The 17,136-nt window shown below is 41.1% G+C and overlaps 1 protein-coding gene across 3 annotated transcripts in view; it reads right to left on the bottom strand.

The window, feature by feature from the left end:
* CTDSPL (CTD (carboxy-terminal domain, RNA polymerase II, polypeptide A) small phosphatase-like) overlaps window positions 1–17,136 on the bottom strand; it is a 113,681-nt gene that overhangs the window by 13,289 nt on the left and 83,256 nt on the right. The window contains exons 2-4 of one of the 3 annotated variants that reach the window (XM_008586486.1): window positions 11,822–11,854; window positions 4,975–5,076; window positions 1,816–1,872 (exon numbers count right to left, since the gene is read on the bottom strand). The gene's annotated coding sequence lies outside the window, so the exon portion shown is untranslated. Of the gene's footprint in view, window positions 1–1,815; window positions 4,199–4,974; window positions 5,077–11,821; window positions 11,855–17,136 lie in introns of those variants that run through there. The other 2 variants (XM_008586492.1, XM_008586477.1) reach the window with 2 other exon arrangements.

Raw genomic sequence — 17,136 nt, 5'->3', positions numbered from 1 at the left:
CCCCACTTTGCCCATTAGTGCCAGCGAATGGTTACAGCCTGCAGTCCTCAGTCTCCCTGGGAATATTGCTTGGAAAACAACTTTGCTACATGCAAAGGACAGGACATTGATTTGGGAACTCTGGTGTTGGTGCCTCTGGCAGAGAGGAGGGTCCTGGGCCAGGATGCCGGCATCCAGGCTCGCGTCCCTGTGCAAGTAACCGAGAATAGGCCCATTGGGACCTGCACAGCCTATCCTGGATTACTTGAACGAGGCCACGGCCTTCGCCAGGGCCTTGGTCCTCCTGCTCTTGGCGCCCGTGGCTTCATTCCTTCAGGAGACAGTTTCTGACCCCAGCCCTGGGGCCCTGGGATATCTATCACCAAGTAAATCAGCACCGTAGGAGGAAGGCTGGGGGAGCAGGACTGGCTCCTGCAAGAATGGGCCAGTCATGCTCAGTCATGTGGTACGAAGGATTAATTTCATTCCTAATTCCTGCCATGCCACTGCAGCCTCTCCTTTGTCTCATCAGGAGCACTTTGTAACATAAGCCAAGAAAATAAATGAAGAAGCCTTAACTGCTTGTCAGATGCTGAGTTAATTCAGTTGACGCTTCTGCAAATGTTAAATGCCCAAGTGCCTGTCGTTTTGGCTCCGTGATGGCTTTTAAAAGCATAAAGTGTGGACATGCTAGGGATAAAGCCGCCTTTCCCAGGGGCTGCTTTCGGGCAGGACCTCCTGGAGAACAGCTGAGAAAAGCAAGGGCAGGGGAGGGGAGGGACTTAAGTGTCAGGAAAAGAGCCCTGGCCAGGAGGCAGGAGACTGGAATTCTCATTTCAGTTCTTCCCATTGTATGCCTCTGAACCAACCCTTTCCCTGGCTAAGCCTCAGTTTCCCCATCTGGACAATGAGGTTGGCTGGACCAGCTGAGTTCCAAAGCCTTGCCAGTTCCAACGCCCTACACTCGAGAGCCAAAGAGACTACTGACATCACTAAAGAAAGACATCTTGTTGTGGCTCAAGTTCCAAAAGAGATTTTCCTTCCTGGGACATCAAGCCAGATATTCTCTCTTTAAGACCTTGGAGTTGACAAGGAAGATGGTTAGATCATCCCTGCGGAAAACCTGACAAAAGCCCCCCTCTTCAATCTCCAAGACTAGTTTCCCTGCAATGTTTCCAGTATGTAAACAAATGAAGCTATTTCTGGAAGAATTTTATGCAGATAAAGAAAAAAAAAATGTCTGAAAGAACGAAGATGCATGCCAACTTAATACTATGGCATCTTTATTCATAGCAGCTAGCTGATCCCCAAACTCACACCCTCCCCCCTTTTTCTTTTGGGTTGGGCATTTGCTAAAGATTCACTGGAAAAAACAACATATGAGTGACAAGATCAGTCTGGAGCAGGTGACACTGGATATGGACACCTTTCCCCAAGAATCTACCCTTAGTGAGTGAGTTGTGGCATTTTTCTGTTGCCTGCCAGGAGAGTAGCCAAAAGCAATTACATAAGGAAGTTAATTAGACCATCAAGCTAGGCCTGTGGCAGATACAGAAACTTCTGAAAGTCTGCATCAAATCAAAGAACTGTTTGAACTTGTAACCACATCTAATATTTATGAGTAGATTATAGTTTTCCTTATAAACTCAGTATAAATTAAGTTCATCTGAGCAAAAAAAAAGAGCAGAAAACCATTGAATTTATTATACAAAATCTCCATCCTTTTGATTCAGCCACAAAATTATTACTGAAATGGGAATTTAGAAATAAAGTTCACAGGAAATATAACTCCTAAACATGCTAATGGAAAACTTAGATTTAGCTTTGATTTCTTACCTGATGTATAGTTCCATCGATTTCAACAGGAACAATAAAATCAGCATTACTAATAGGCTAGAGAGAAAAGAAACTGTAATTAATATGTCTGAAAGAACAAAATAAAATTGGAAATTTTAGCAAGAAAAAAGCTTGCCTGGACCAATGTTTTGATTATTGGAAAAAACAGTTCAGGAGAAGGATGTTGAAGTATGCCTTGGTTCCTTAAAATAAGCACAAGCAGGAAAGCACATTATTTTCTGTTTTGAATGTCATTACATTTTCAGCATTTTGATCCAACTCCTTTATCACCTGCCTAGCCTTAACCACAAAGTGTGGTAGAGCCTGGCTAGAGATTGAGGCTCCTCAGAAATGCCAGCTCTTGCCCGCAGCCCTGCCAAAATGACAAGGAACCATTCTGGCCACCAGGGGGCGGAGGTGAGAGCCTTACAGGCCCAGAGGGCAGTGCTGCTGGTGGGAAAACAATCTGCACCTGGACCCACAAGTGCGGTCTACTCCACCAAGGGCTGCTCTGCTGGAGATGCTCAGCACAGGGACCTAAGCAGGGCCCAGGCCACTTTGGAAAAGCTATAGCAATGGGTCTCATGAGTGCCTCGTGCTCCAAACAGTCCTGGGAATCAGTGATTTCAGGCCCTGCTTGGTGGCCTGGCACTGTCTCCTGCCCTCGAGTAGAGGAGAGACAGCCCACCCTACACTCCTCTCCTCTAACCAACATAATACCCAGCACACCCAAAACTTCTGGATACTTAAAATAACTCTCTAACAATATAAAGACATTTAAAATTCAAATATGATTCTTCAGTAGTCACTATGTTCTCAATAACGAACATATACAAAATCCTAAGTTGAATTCCACAAATTAGGTAGAAAACTCTTTGAATGAATAGGCCCAACAGAATCATCAGTCAGCAAACCTCTGGGACAAGAGGAGACAGAGGGAAGGAGAACATATGTGGTGGGCACTGGGTGGAGGTGTGGGGTAGAGAGTCTCTGGTCAGACTCTGCCTGGGGTCTGCCTTTAAGCCCATAACTGTACACACAAACATTCTTCTTCGATATATAAACTGAAAAAATGTGGAAAATACTAGGTCATAGCACCTAAACACTTAGGAAAGCATCTGAGGCTTAAGATCACATTTTATTTACTCCCAGGGTTGGAAAGCCAAGGATGAGTTCAATATTTAATCATTTCACAACTAAAATACAGAATCATGCTACAAAAACAAAAGACTGAAGAAGCTCTCACAAAGCATTAGATTGCAAAATCATATTCTATAGAGTATATGAGAAGAGAAAAACCATTTTCCAGCTTATAGCAAGGATCTATCCTTAATCTCGTCTCATATGCTGGTGTAAAGGAGGCTCTACTAAAGCCAGAGCTCTTAACCTGAATCCATGAACCTGTGTATTGTACAGCTGTACATTTCCAAGGGGAGAGGGTTCACAACTTTTAGATTCTCAAAGGGCTTTGAAATAAATGCCCAGAACACTAAAAACTATAAAATAAGGAATATTCTGCTTGCAAATACAGTCTGGCTAGGCGTGGGAAGAGCTGAGGAAATGCTGTTCACATCAGTTTGTGGCATCGATGCCCTCTAAGCAGGCCCTGGAGACACTAGGAGCTGCCAATCCTCTGCCTTTGGAGCCAGGAACCCTCAGTAACCTTGGGCAGTCTGGCCAGTGTTGCCCACACTCCCAAAGCTGCTTGGCAGGAAGCTCTTTATGCTGCAATGGCAACTGACCCCTGCACTGAAGGGCTTTCCTCCAGAGGGACTTGAAAAAGTCCTGAGAAATTTGCCCATAGAAGAGAAAAGGCTTCCAATGCTGTCCAGAGCTGAGCTGGGACACAAGGCCACTGTAGCCCCAGGACCAACCCTGGAAGGGCCCAGCCCTCAAGTGCAGGGGAATAGGTGGTCCCTGTTTGCCCCAGTGGCCAGAACAAGGCCATTTCTCACTGCTCTGCAGCAGTGAGAGTCCCTCCTCCACTCTTCAAAGGACTCAAAGACAAACTCCTGGCCTTGTCCTATCAAAGAAGGTCTCTGTTCAGTGAGAAGTAGGTACAAGAAAGGATGTCTCTGATAGAAAGGTGTTCGGGCAAATCGGGTGGCTCTTCTGCTTCCCAGACAAGCTTCAAGGAATGACTATGGTTCATGTGAGACACATACCCCATCATGGATGGTGCCTCTCATGTCCCTCAGTGCAGGAGAGTCCAAGGCTGGAGGTAAAAAGAGGAGTGTAGTATAACCAGCCAGCAACAGCACAGCAGGTCCACTGGCAGAAAGAACCCAAGGAAAACCGGGCCAGGACTCTACACATCTGCGGCCTCTCCTCAACACACCAATGCCTTTTCCCAACTTTTTTTTTAAAATCATTTCCCTCTTTTAAACAATTTATTCCATTAAAAAATGGTTATTAAACTCATTTTTTAATAGTGTAGCCACAGGTGTTCCCTCTGGTAATTTGTCATTTTTGCTGTTTTTCTGGAGGGGATTTGGAGAGTGGGGAAGATGACAGGAAGGAAGACTGATGCTCACTCTGACATCAGTGCAGCCCTGCACCCTTCATGAGGAAAGTCATGAAGGAGGGTCCTCATTCAGCTGTGAAGCTTACAAAACCTCAGCAATCTCTTCTCATGAAAACGGTCAAAATAAATAGTTGAATCTGTTCAGATGTTGTTAACTTTAGAAGTCATCTTCAGAACGGGACATCTTTCAAAAATTGATCTGGGAAAATTTCCAGGAAAGCAGCTCGCTGGACAGCTTCCAACAGCTCCTCCCTTTCCCCTCCCAATAAAACACACAGCACTCTGGTTACCTTGACAAACAAACATTTGTAGTGTCCTGGGGCACTGGTGCACTGATTGCTTTGTGCCACTTGAAAGTATTTCTGCAAGGGTTAGAGTATTGGAAAACTCAAACTTCATAAGCAAGAATAATAAATAAGAATATTGGCAGCCTTGCATTTTCTTTTCCAAACTAATTATGTCAATATTCAACTACTTTGGGTACTATTTACCTGGGCTAATAAGCAGCTGTTGGGATTTCTTCATGAAGAATGAAATTATATGCTGACAACCACAAACTTTCATCCTTTTTATTTTTCTTTTCTAATACAATTGTGATCAATTCAAAAAGATCACTGATTTTTACATTGATTTACCTTAAATGAACTGTGCACCAATGTTTCATCTAAATCAATGACCACACACTTCTTTCCATAATCAAGCACCGTCACCTCTGGAAGGAGGTATTTAGCTGGTGGCTAAAGGGGGGAAAAATCAATATTATTATCTTTTTGTAAAAGACAAATAAATTCCCTTATTATTGTATTATACAATGCTAATGAGGGTATAAATGAAAGCAAACATTTAAATACTTGGTCAAGTACATCATGGAATTTTATTAAGAACAACAAGAAAAAGTAGTTTGCAACTCAAGTTTTACCAAACAAATTCCTTGCCATTACCAAAATGACTACTATGAAGGCCTAGGCTTTGGAACCAGACAAACCTGAGTATGAATATCAGCTCTGTAACTTTCCTGGCTGTAAGCTGGGATATTAATACCTACCATGGAAGGTTGTTGTTATCAGTTATAATGATAATAAAACACCCAGAATTTTTCCTGACACTATATATATGGTGGCTATTGCTATCATTAAAACAGATTACACAAGGATGAGTGTTTACTTATAATAACTACTCTAATTATGCAGATCTATTTCCTGGGGTCATATCTTACCTGAAATTCACTGTGGCAAGTGAGTACATTTTTAGAACTATGTTGGAACCACAGTATTTTTTTTTTTTAAGTGACTGACTTTCAAAAACTTGAAGTGAAACTATAGACCTACTGGCAAAATGCAAGCCAAAGTTACCCCCAATACTAGGAAAAAGAAATAAAACAGGTCCAGATACAGTGCCTGCCCCACTGTGGTATAATATTGAGCAAAGGTGGCATTTTTACCCCTTGGATTCTCTGTCTCTGAAGGTTATGCTTTAATCCACATGCTGTGTGTTAATGAGAATATTTATAGGTCTTTGTAATAGTTGACTCTAATCTTGTGATAAAGATGTCATAAAGAGTTAATGAAATGCTAGGTGTCTTCAGCCAACCTCGCTCAATTGAGAATATTTATTTCTTTGGGCTTTGCCTCATTCCAGAAATAATTAACTAAAAAGTTTACTTCATGGCATATTCAGTGTCCAATATTTACTAGTTAATTTTCGGTCTTTCAAGAAGGTCAAATTCTTTTTAATATTTAATGCAAAACAAAACAAAACAGGGCCAGCCCAGTGGTGCACTGGAGAGTGCGCCGCTTGGGAGCGCGGCGGCGCTCCCGCCGAGAGTTCGGATCCCACGTGGAGACCGGTTCCCGCTCACTGGCTGAGCGCGGTGCGGGTGCGACACTGAGGGTTGCGATCCCGTTACCGGTCAGTAAAAAAAGACAAAAAAAAAAAAAAAAAAAAATCTATCCCTAGCCACTGAAAGACAATTTAACTTATCAAATAAAACAAGAAAATAATAAAATAAAATGGCATCCCCTTTTAAGTAGCTATTTCCTTTCTTTTTTTGGTTTACGTTGAATGTTAGTCAATGATCAAAAGTTAATTTGGGACTTTGGCTGGCTCAATAGTAAATGTAACACAGGCAGTCAATAGGTTAGGTAAATTTGTGAGTACAACAATCACCTTGGTAGAGAGGGACTGCCCAGGGCTGCCCAGGAAGAGGCTATGTGTGGGGACACGAGCATTTCTAACTCTAGACGGGCTCTCTCTAGTGCGCATGGGTGTTTCATCCTTTTCCAACATCATCTAGAAGAAAAAGCCTTTAAGGCCTCCCAACTCCTTTAGCTCTAACTAAAGCTTGTCGAGCTATCCTCCCTAATCCCAAGCCGTCCTCCCTAATCCCGTGGCACTGGGAAGGGATATGGAATGTGCCTTAGAGGCAGGCAAGGAATTCAGGGACCTAGAAAGTACTCTATCCTTCACTATAAATCAGTGAGTCAGCAAGTTATTTTAAAAAAAATTAAAATAAACTTGCAAAAAGTTCAGTATCAAAAAGTGTTTTAAAAACACAGGATTTGATGAGCTCTGTAAGTGAGTATAATAGAGAAAATTTGGGTTATTTCTGTCATTTGGGCCACAGCAGAAAGCATGCTTGTGACCAGAATAAAAGTTGTTTTAATTTAATTTTTATTACTCAATTATGTGTAATTCTTTACATTCTCATTGTAAAGAATATAAACATGTGAGAGTAAAACACAACTATCCCCGTTTCTATGTCCTTTTTTAGTTTAGTGTATATCTATCCAGTCCTTCCCTATGTGTCTATATAGTACTAAAACAACATTTGAATTTATTCATTTAATTGCTAGACTGAAAAATAAGGATCTAGAAATTCTATCCCCAGTATATCTGAAAACATCAAAGATCTGTCAAAAGTGACTCAGTTATTTTCCAAACCTGAGGATAAAAATTAGTTTCTTAGCATATTTAACCCACACTTTATAAGCATTCTCTGAGTTAACAGTAAGTAAAAACCTTCACTGTACTATCTAAGGGAGAAAACACTGAGAAGGGTGAGACTCATATTGATTTTGCATTTGTGCTGCAGAGAACAAGGCCAAACTGGGGGGCAACAGGCTACGCAGGGTTCCATTAATCCTCAACCAGTTTCCTAAATGCATTCAGCCTCTCTGAGAACTTGTCTTTAAATTAATGCAAATTCTTCAGTCCACTGGTAGGAATTCTTCTGGAAAGCTGTGTCCTTGGAAATGCAAGGACACTATACAATTGCAATAGATGCCTGAATCATTAACTAAAAAAATGCCCTGAACTAAACTTTCTGAGGCCATGATAAAACTGAAGAACAAGAAAAACACCAGTTATATGAAGAAAGACCTTTTCTATATAAAATCACTCGCTCAGATGCACACAGAGAGCATTGCTAGTGGGTGGAGGGCGGAGGAAGGGACCAGGGTTTGCCATCCAAGGTTTGGGAAGGGTGTTCATTCTAGTTCTCCTCCTGGGAGTAAATCTTAAACTTCTTGTCCCTTGCAGTGAACTGGTAGCCACAAATAGTTAAAACTAAGGTTTTATCCTCTGGAGTACCCACCCCTCGAGCCCTCATAAATCTCATAAATTTAGTACCTCTTCTTGGTACATAGATTATTGTTTTCTTAAGATTTCTCGGGCTCAAGGTCTACACGCTATACTCCCCAAGCCTCAGAGTTCAGGGTGGGGATCTTAGGGCCTAATGCTGGAGGGCAGGAAGGGAAACCCTAGGCTGGTTTTAACTAGAACAGTTATTCTGCTTATATGTTCTTCATAATGTTTTAGTGGAAAAAAGTGTACTACTGATTTATGAGAAGCCTTAGGCAAAGAGCATAGAAACATTACTGTTAAAAAACAAATTCTCTCTCCTTTCAACATTTTTATGGCTCAGCTATACTGTCAACCTCGTTTTGTAAGCATCAGTGTGGCGTGTGATTTAAGCAAGAGCGTGGGAATAGTAGGACTTGGGTCACAGCCCCAGTGGCATTCCTAACTGGGGCCAAGGCATTCAAGTGCTATCCTCCAGCTATGACTAACCAAACTTCAGTGGTTCCTAAACTTTCTGTCCCTCTGCGTCTTTTTCTTACTCTTTAATACCTGACTTTTACCAATAGCCCATGAAGCTTCCCCATAAGGAAAGCCCTAAATCCCAGCCCCATAGTTGGGAGACATGTTACTAAGTGGAACTTTTAACGGTCCAGATGAAGATGTTGTTTCCAACAGGCGTGCAAAAGATGACTACTCAATAAACGGTTCTGGGACAACCACTTGGAAAAAGAAATAAAGCTGGGTTACTGCTTCATGCCTTACATAACATAAACTCCAAACGGATCAAAGATTGGAGTATAATGACGAAACTATTAAAAGAAGAAAATATAAAATCCAGGAGTCATAAAGGATAAGATTAACACATTGCCCTATATAAAATTAAAACTTCTTTGTGGCCAAAGTGATTATAAAAAAGGCCAAAGTATATAAATATGGAGGAAAGTACTAATTTCCTTCAAATTTAAAAAGATACACAATGCAGTATAAGACTAGAGAAAATGAACAGGGAAGAAGAAAGACATATGGCCAATGAACTTGTGAAAAGCTGTTCATACCAGTCATAAAGAATGCAAATTAAAGCAATAAACTGATATAATTCTTTACTTTCAGAATAGCAAAGGTTAAAACATTTGATAACCATTTTCAGTAAGGGATTGGGCAATCTCATAGACTCTTCATGCGAATGTATAAATTAGCATAGGCTTTCGGAGGACAACTTGGCTTTAATGTGCCAACAGTGTAAAATATATCCTTTGACCTAGCATTTCCACAATTAGGAACTCCTCATACAGAACTATTACACAAATCCATAAACACACAGTTAGTTATGAGGATGTTCTTAAGAGAAGTATTTGTAATAGCACAGAGGTGGAAACAAAGTAAATGCCATCAATGACATGTAAAACAAAGAGGGAGACATATGAGTACTAATATTTGGAAAGATGTTCAAGGAACTCTGTTAAAAGCAACAAGCAATTTGCAGAATGGTAAGAACAATACAACCTCATTTGTGTAAATATGCTTGTTTTTGGAAAATTTCTGGAAGCATACATAATAAAAAATTAAAAGTAGTTATTTTAGGTAGTGGGACACTTTTTCTTTCTACTTTAATCTTTCAGCATTTCAAAATTAACCATGAGCTTGAATTATTGTTTAGGAAAAAATTCAAAAACCAAACTTGCATGTACAAGAGTAAAGGGTACTTCAAAAAGTTAATGGGAAGATTTGCATTATCTTTAAATTCAATTTTTTCTTTGAACTTTTTGAAGTACTCTCATATACACAGAGCAGCATGTGAATGAAAAAAGAGGGGTGAGGTTAGAGGCAAGGATGGGAGACCCCAGCTGGAGCTGCTCTGGGTACTCACAGGCTCAGAGGCACCCTTCACCTTCAGAGCCCACAGAAAGCTTTCAGGAGGTTGTGAGACCTGGTTTGGAGGCTCAGCATAAGCCTGAATTTTTGATCCTATGGTACAGCACCCCAAGCTCTTAGGGGCTCCTAGCACAGACCCTGTAGTCCAGAAAGGCCAGGACCACTCTGCTTAAGTGACCTGGGGCCTTGACAGGTAGATGCAGCTCTTGCAGGGGATCCTAAGACTTGAATCCCTGGGCTGAGCTGGCCGCCGATGGAACCTGGGTTTAGTTCTACATGCTAAGCAGGCAGTGGAGATCACACTTTGCCCATAAGTGGAACTGCTTTCCTGGAGGTTATCATTCAAAGATGCAGGTTGCTTTAGCTAGGCTGTTTTTCTGCAAGGTAGTTCAGAAATTTCACGTGGCCTGACCCAGCGTCTCACATTTAGGAGACAGCAGTTTACTGATTTAACACTGGGTTAAGCTACACAAGAAACCTTCTTCTCATCTGTTTTATTCTGGAATTCTGTATATGGCTCAGCCTAGATTTGTGGGAAAACGGTCAGTTTCCTCAGTGGGATTTTTATACTGACTGACAGATGCTTTCATTCAGTACTTAACTTTACAGATGGCTGTGAATTAACTCTGAGAAAAAACAGTTGTGATATTGAAGATGGGGGGACATATGCTGCCTGACACTTGTTTAATGTAGGCACCTTTTCAGGAAATATATATGAAACTACTTTCTGGCATTAACCCTGCTGGGTATCTATCTCCCACTAACACTGGATAAGAAGTTTTGTTGCTTGATTAATCTTTTTGATCTAAGCCAATTTTCCAAACAAAGCCCAACTCCTAGGCATGCTGGCAAAGTCAGAATCACTCCACAAACTCTTCCAACTTGTTATTCAATAGAGACTTAAAGTTTTGAGAAAAATGAAGTTATCAAAAACTGTTTGGGCAATTTGTAAGTGATAGGTACTAGCAAAGCCTTTGGAGTCAACCTGTACTAATAAAATCCACTCCTTTCAATGTAAGATTGCTCTTTCTTGGATGTTCCCAGAAAATATGTGAAAAAGTCCAAGTAAAGAAAGATAGGCAAACAGATTTGAATCAGATAATCTGACTCAGATAATCTTTATAAACTAAAATACCAATTTATGGACATATTTTAAAACCTAAATCCTTCTCTAAGGACATAGGACTGTTTGAAAGGTTGTGTTTGATACAGACATCTCAAGGACATCTCAACTGCAAGTTTATTTTGGGGGTTGGTCATCAGTTTGCTTCTTGCTGAATTGCCTCAGGCTGGACAGCTCTGATGGCAGAGCAGGAGGAAGAGAAGGAACAGTGGAGACAGCAGATGGCCGAGGGGTGGGTGGTCCAGGTCCATGCTGGGTGGAACACTGGCACATCTTCTCTACCAAATTCCAAGGCTGAAAACAGAAGTGGAGTGGCCCAAGAGAATGCCAAGCTGGGGCAGAGTTGCAGCCCAGCTGGCCTGTGGAGTGGGGTGGGTCCTACAAGTTCAGGAAATATAATGAGGGTGATTTCTCTGATATCAGATCTTCAGCCAAACTACAAACACTGTTAAGCAAGTTAGAAATGATCGGGTCACCCAGGACCTGGGCTTGGTGAGCCCAGTTCCCCTAGAACTGAACCTGCTGCAAAGAACCACATCTGGGCAAACATATGTTCTCCCCAATCTATGGAGTTGGGGCTAAGACACTGGGTGGGGGTAAGGGGACAGTCAGCTACCTCAGCTTAGTAAGACTTGGAGACCCTTCTCAGAGAGAAAGGAAAGGTGAGAATTCGGTTAATAGATGCTGGCTGTCTTGCTGTTCCCAAGAAAGGAAACTGTCTCTGTAGAGAACTTCCTGCTCACAGTTTAAAATGTAGCTTCATTTTTCTTTTTAACAGAAGAGAGCTGTTTATACCACAAGATAAAACTCAACATAAGTAAGAACATTTTTAAAAAAATTTCATATTAGTAGCTCCAAAGTCACAAGATTCTATGAACGTTTCAATAAAATTGGATAAATATACATACACTTGGTATGGGAATGACCTGCCTCTGGTCACCCTGAGGAAAAAGAAAAAAAAAAAATCATTGTCAGGCTTGAAGAGATCATATTCTCAAAAGAAGCTTCAAAGCACTCTCGAGTACAGCAGCCATATGATTTCCCATACTCTGTACCTTGATGGTGTTTAATGAACAAGAGTAACCCAAAGACTTTCCATAATCAGGGCACCAGGCTCCATTCCAGCTCCATCCAGACACCCCTTCCCCCAACACACCAGGCTGGGTTCCTTAGGCTCACTAACCATCTTGTTTATTTAAATAGCGCCTCCCTTATTCCCAGGAATTTAATCTTTCATTTAAAAATAAAAATGAAAACTCATACTTTACTTTGATCCTTGATTCCCTCTAATAACTAGTTTGTTTCTTCTTTTAAGCAAGTCTTTCCCTAAAAAAGACTAAGTCAGTATAATATGCAGGGAAAGAGAGACAAGTTCACCAGATTACAAGGAACCCCCTGGTCATTTCAGGTCCTCTTCTAGGGGAGACCCTGGAAGAGGGAACAAGGAAAGGTAGAAAAAGCTCCCTCCCAGCCACAGACATGGGGACAGCTTTCTCTTTTAAGGGGAACAGAACATGTATTCATAGGGAGTGTTAAGAAAATTCAGGCCCCCAGGGAGGGCCTCAACCATTCCCAGCCAGAATGCCAGCCATTCTAAACCTGGTTGATGGAAACACTTCACTTCATTTTAGCATTGCTAAGAAATGCTAAATTTATTTCCATTGAGCATTTCCAGTTTCTGTGTTTCTTTTTTTTGGTGGCCTGATAAGGAGATGCATTGCTTCACACCTCACACATGGAAGGATTTATGAAAAGATGTGTCTGTCGTTAGTGAGGAGGGTCACCAGTGATAGGGCCTAACCTGGTGGTCAGCAATGGTGGGTGGCTGGTACCTTTCTGAGCTCTGCTCTAAGAGCCATTTAGCAACTTCTTGATAATATCCATCCCCCAGTCATCACCTTTGCAGTGTAACAGCAACTACTGTTTCCTCTTGAGATGATCTTGATGGCTTTTTCCTTTTTCAGGAGACTTGGGGCTTGTCTTAAGGTCTCTAAACTGCCTGCTAGACATTATTCAAGGCATAACCGTGCTGCTCTCCAACAAACACTGCAATCAAATCCAATCCCAGTTTGCACAGAGTTTAGTTCAGAAGCTCTTAAATAATATTATTTCCAACATTTGGACCCAGGAGAGGGTCACTACTCTTTGTGGGGGAGATTTTAGCTAGAAGTTCACAAGCGTGTTAGATCACTGTATAGTATAGTTTCTCGACCTCAGTACCAGTGACATTCTGTGTTGGATAACTGTGTGTGGGGGCTATCATGTATATTGCAGGATGTTTAACAGCATCCTTCGACGCTACTCACTAGATGCCAGTAGCACTCTCCCTGCTCCCAAGTAGTGACAATCAAAATGTGTCCAGATATTGCCAAATGTTCCTGAGAGGGCAAAATCACCCCTGGTTGAGAAGCACTGCTCTAGTGGGAGATTGCAGACAACCCCTATAGACAGTACACTGCCTGAACCACACTTTTGATGAGATGACCATATTTGTGATGCAAGAGACCACAATAACATATCTGAAGGGCTTGACAAAACACTGACTGTAAGCAAGCAAAGGTGCTGATCTAGAGAGAGATTTGGGCTTGAAAATTACCCTAAAGGATTACATGTACATATGTGTGTGTATTCGTGGGGCATGCATGTGACTGCCCAGCAATCCCTTTTATGCTGTCCTCACCCTTAAAGGTCCTCCCTGGTCTCTGCCATTGGGGTCTTCTGGGTGCTGACTCCTTCTAACCTCTGGAGGCTACTGGCCTGCAGGTCCAGGTTGCAGCTGTGATGGTGGCAGTGGCTGCCATCTCAAGCCACTGCTGCAGAAGCAGCTTGAAACTGAAAGGCACTAAATCCTCATTTCTCCAGGGCAAAGTAAAATGCAGGGTGGATGGAACTCTAGAGGTCACCTGTCCTATGCTGTCCACGCCTTGCCTCTTCCTCTGGCATGCTGAGTTCCAAGATGCAGGGACAATGGGGGACTTAGCAATAGGGCCAGGCCTTGAATCTGCTTCCAAATCTAATGGGCCTGAGCTTTGTGTTCTGTGTTCTGACCAAGCTCAGTGCAAGGGACAGAAGATCTTCCTCTGGAAATTAGCTGCCCCACTGTGACATGGCCCTCTCTTTGGGGTCTGGTCTCACAGACTGAATAGTCAATGTTATACAAATCACTTCAGATTTAACTAAGTTAACTCAAATAATTCCAGTTTTCTTTCTGGGTAGTTGGTAGGATTACACATCCATGCTCCTTGAAGTTGGGAGTAGTTATATGACTTGCTTTGGCCAAAAAAATATAAGTTGGAATGAGGTGTGTTACTTCTGATGAAAACTTTAAGAGCCAGTGTGGTTTACCACATTCCCTTTTTCCCGCTGTGACAATCATGGAAGTAAAGAGATAGGGAGGTCCTGAGAGAGGATAAGATAATTATGCCATCTAATACAACAGCTAATAATCACATAGGCTACTGAGCACATAAAATGTGGCTAGTCCAAATTAAGATGTGCTTAAGTGTAAAATACAGATCAAAATTTGAAGAACTAGTAATATAAACAGAATGTAAATTATCTCATTAGTAATTTTTTCCACTGATCACATATTGCAATAATATTTTGGATATATTGGCTTAAACATCCCTAATCCGAAAATCCAAAATGCTCCTAAATCCCAAACTTTTTAAGCACAGACTTGATGCCACAAATGGAAAATTCCACAACTCCGGCCCCACACATTTCAGATAGGGGATACTCAACGTGTAATAGTCATGATACAGATGATGTTGCTAACACTGCGGAAGAAGTGCCTACTGACAACACAGTGAAAACGTATGATGGGCTTATTGAAGGACTAGAGCAATGCGTATTTATAACCGAACAAGAAATTATGTCAGTTTATGAAATAAAGAAGGACTTCTAAGACAAAAACCATTGTTAATGAGGCAGATGACCCTGGAGGAAACATTTTAAAAGGCCATCCAGCTGAATGTCTCCTCATCCCTAGTGGACCCACTTCCTGGTCCCTCAACTGCATCTGATGTTGCTTCTCATCTAAAAAACCAAAATACAGTGCACAATAACCTTTTAATCAAAATGCAGCATCTGGGTGGAGACTGACAGCCTGTTGTTCATTGTTTGTTGTTGCTGTTGTTTAACAACTGTTAGAGGCACTCTGGTGATGCTGCTGTGATCCTTACTCATCTTGAACACATTATTTTTTCACTGTATTAGTGGTATATCATATATTTTACTGTTGTAAAATGTGTGAACAAGTATAAGTAATGATTGCTTATGGGCCGGCCCGGTGGCGCACTCAGTAGAGTGCGGCGGCGCTCCTGCTGAGGGTTCGGATCCCATATAGAGACCGGTCCGCTCACTGGTTGAGCGCGGTGCGGGCGCGACACCGAGGGTTGCAATCCCGTTGCCAGTCACGAAAAAAAAGACAAAAAGGGGGAAAAAAAAAAAAGAAATGATTGCTCATTGGTAGCATATAAACTCAGATTCAGAAATGACAGTGATGCCAAACAACCACAGACTGTCCACAGGGGTGGCTGACATAGTGACACCTTTGCTTTCTGATGTTTCAATGTACACAAACTTTGCTTCATGCACAAAATTATTTAAAATGTTGTATAAAAATTACCTTCAGGCTATGTGTATAAGGTGTATATGAAACATAAATGAATTTCGTGTTTAGACTTGGGTCCATCCCATCCCCAAGATATCTCATTTTGTATATGCAAAAATTCCAAAATCCAAAAAAATCTGAAATCTGCAACACGGTCCCAAGCTTTTCAAATAAGGGATACTCAACCTGTATGTTATTAAAATTAATTTCACCTGTTTAAAAAATACTTTTTAAAATGTGGCTACTAGAAAAATTGAAATTACATATGTGACTCATATTTTATTTCTACTGGACAGTGCCACAAGAACAGCAGCCTTAGCCAACCCATGATAAACAAGTAGCACGACAAAACTAAACTTCTATTGTTTTAAGCCTCTGAGGCTTGGAGGTTGTTACTGAAGCGTAACTAAACCTATACTGACTAGTATGTCTATTCATTAGTCATTCTTCTTTCCTCCTTGATGGAAGAGCTCTGATTTTGTTGAGAGCAGGAATATGCTGGGCTAAAATTTACCCTTTCAGGCCTCCCTTGCTGTAGTAGGTAGCTGTGGGACAAAGTTCTTGCCAATAAGACAGAAGCAGAAGTCTCCTGGGGTTTTCTGTGAAAGCATTTATTTTCAATAAAAGGGACAGACATGGCTAGTGCCACCCCTCCAAATCTCCTTCCCTTAAATGTAAATATGATGCCTGAAGCTTGTGATTTTGAGAAAACAAATAACAAGCATGAGGATGAAGGCAGACACACCAAAGATGGTGGAGCAGAAAGATGGAAAGATTGAACAACAGAAAGAGTATGGGTACCAAATGGCATCATCAGGCTTCTAAACCAACCCCAGCACCTGCCTGACTCAGGCTTTTTATGTGAGAAAAATAATTCCCTATTTGTTTAAGCTATTGTTTGTCAGTTTTCTTTTACTTGCTGCCAAAATCATTCCTATGTGATGACAGGTAATATTCTTGGAAATAGCATGCAGCTGAATTTGGCAAGCCTATCTGATAGAGTCTTGGTCTTTTGTTAGGAGAATCTGGTTCATTAAACTTGGTTTTGTGCCTACTCTTATGTTATGTTTACTATTTATTATCTGTTATTTGTTCTTTTTCCCTTTCCTTAATTTTGATGGCTTGTTCACATTTCTGTTTATTTCTCCTTTCTCTCTCAATGAATTTTGAGGACCTATTTTCCAATTGCACTACATGTTACAGTTCTATTCCTAATTGTCATATTTCTACATTTTCCATAATTATATCATAGCTGAATATCAATCTCACCCAGACTTTTATTTTTTTGCCCCCTTTCTGAATCATTACATGTCTGAAAATGTACTTTCTTGGCCTCAATAGATAAATGATATCTTGGTCACATACAGAATTTTTGGTTTGTAATTTTTTTCTCTCAGTAGCCTGTAAACATTTTTTCATAGTCTTCTGGCTTTTAGTGTTGCTGATAAGTCTGATATTAATGTAATTGTTTTCTTTGAAAATTACTTATTCTGGTAGCTTGTAAGATTTTCTCTTTATCTTTAAATTTCAGGATTTCACCAGCATATGTCTAGGTATGTGCTCCTCCATTTGCCCCCACTAATCCTGCTGTAGACCTGGTGAGCTCTT

Source organism: Galeopterus variegatus, unplaced genomic scaffold, assembly GCF_000696425.1.
Source record: "Galeopterus variegatus unplaced genomic scaffold, G_variegatus-3.0.2 Scaffold110, whole genome shotgun sequence".
Taxonomy (NCBI): Eukaryota; Metazoa; Chordata; class Mammalia; order Dermoptera; family Cynocephalidae; genus Galeopterus; species Galeopterus variegatus.
The sequence above is the reverse complement of the archived record's forward strand: the minus strand, read 5'-3'. Positions and strand labels throughout refer to the sequence as shown.